Raw genomic sequence first — 2426 nt, 5'->3', positions numbered from 1 at the left:
TTGGTTTTTATGGTTGTCATATATATACTCTGCAATTAAGAATGATCACAAAAAGGGATAGTGTGTCTGAATGTGGATTTTATACTTTGTTCAGTATTGGCAACTAACTGCAATTCTTTGCTAAAAGGTAAAAAATCCAAAAAGTTAGCATTCTCATTTTGTTGGATAAGACCATTCCAAAAAATGCCCGTGTTGTGCTCTGCTTTATGCCATCATGTTGAGTATTTATGACAGATTCCTATCTAGGGGGTAAATCTTCACCGTTAATAAAGGGGAAATGTGTCTTAGTTTTCCTTATGCAAAGAAGTGATCCAAAAAGTGTGCTATAATGTTCTCACAAGAAATCTTACAGAACAGTCTATTTTGTATTAATATGTTTTCAGACAAAGAGGATACTGACTGGTGATAATCCAGAATTGCTGAAGTAACTATTTGTATCTGTGTATAAGAGACTGACGTGGCGGAGAGGAAAGGATCAGGTTGCAAACAGGTGCTTGGGGCGGCCAACGGAGGGGGGTGGCATGTCCGGCTCTTCAGCGGCGGGTCCCTCAGTCCTTCTTGGAGGGAAGGACCTGCCGCCGAAGTGATGCCGATCGCGGCTTTTTTTTTTTTTTTTTTTTTTTTTTTTTTTCTGCTTGGGGCGGTAAAAACGCTGGAGTCGACCCTGGAAAGGATACACTATTCCACTGTAACTGATGCTTGATTCTGCTCCTATTGAAGTCCATGTGAAAACTCAGAATTAAATGATGCTTCAGTATCACAATGCTGAGGCCCCAACTGAATGGTCATGATTCATAGGGAATATGCAAAGAATTATGGGAATCATGACTATCCTGTCCTTCCTATATTGGTAAATGGGAGGAGTGAGGGGGTCCTAATATAGAAATAGTTGAGAACCACTGGTGTAAAGGATTTTGGTTCTTCATGAGAATGACACTTGGGTGGTGTGAAATGTTATTGGTATCATGAAATGTGTGCATAATCACAGATTTTCTGTCTTATTCTGTACATGTGTATATTTAAGTAATATTGTAAAACTAGACAAAGTTTAAGGACAAGACCATTTTAAACCTGGTTTAATTTTTAAGGCAGTTATGAACTCATCTTTAGAAGATGAGATTGTGAAACACATCCAGTTTCCGTTTAGTTTAGTTTATTTGTGTACTGCATTGTATTGGTTAAAATGTTGACATAGTATTCATGGGGACAAAATAATGAAGACCACTTCAGAAGTGTGTATTTAACAGCTGAGTTGTCCCAAGTATGAAGTATAACTTTCTGATGTAGTCATGAAATCTCTTTTGCTAATTGGCTGATGGAGGTTCGGCTATGTCCATTTTTTAAATTTATACATGCATTTATTTACATAAAAGGCATGCACAGAGATCAGTGTTATTAACTAACTGGTGTATTGCATAATGTGTAAATGTTTTAAGGAAAAAATAACAATGCAAAGACTGTTTCTTAGTTTTATCTGCAGGTATTTTCAAGAAACAAAATTTGCATCCTTTGAACATAAATGAATAATTTTAGCTTTCCTACTCTAACAAAAAATAAAATGCTGGACTTAACTACATTCATATATTCATCTTCAAGTACTGCGACTACTTTTTCTAGATTTTCTTTCATGCTTGAAGTGCTATATTCTTTTGTCTGAATCGCTGTTGCTTTTAAATTGTAAAGTTTTTTTATAAGATAAAAATCACTCTCATTAACAGAATATGAAATGCAAAACTGTATTCATGTACAATTTTTTTAAAAATATTTTCTTGGAATTTGCTGTTCTTACCCTGTTCAAGTTTTTATGGCTTAAAATGTTTGCCTAATAAATAGCATGGCTAAAGGGAATCTATAAATATTTTTCTGAAAGCATGACTTTTATGTCACAAACAGGGTTTGGAGACCTTCTAATGCATGTGAACTATCTTCCCTCTTCTAGGTGACGGGGAAACTATCCATTTCCATCTCAATGCGATAGCCAAATATCCATGTGATTTTATTATTTGTGTTGAAGTAGTGGCAAGAGTTCCCCATCAGGGGTCGATATTTTATTGCATGCACAGGGAACAGATATACAATCTGGTGGGCTTTGAACAGTAGTGGAGCCTTAACTAAGGGTAAACTAGGTAATCCACCGACTTCTTCCTGCTACCTTCAATGTTGCATATGTGTGGTTTAGGTTTAAACTTACTTTTAAAACTAACGGTGATCCCATTTAAACAGAAAAGAGAAAGCGAAGTTGCCTTTCTCTTCTAGTCAGGACCTGTTACTTACAATGCTGGTAAAGTCACATGCATATTATGTTTGGAGAATTGTTGATTTATAAACTGGTAATCAAGAGGGGATATGTATGAAACTGATATGAATCTTGTGTTTATTCTTAAGTAAAATTAATCAGCTGATTATAACTATCTCTTGCTTATGAT

The sequence above is a fragment of the Trachemys scripta genome, chromosome 11, assembly GCF_013100865.1.
Source record: "Trachemys scripta elegans isolate TJP31775 chromosome 11, CAS_Tse_1.0, whole genome shotgun sequence".
NCBI classification, from domain to species: domain Eukaryota; kingdom Metazoa; phylum Chordata; order Testudines; family Emydidae; genus Trachemys; species Trachemys scripta.
This window is presented reverse-complemented; position numbering follows the sequence as displayed.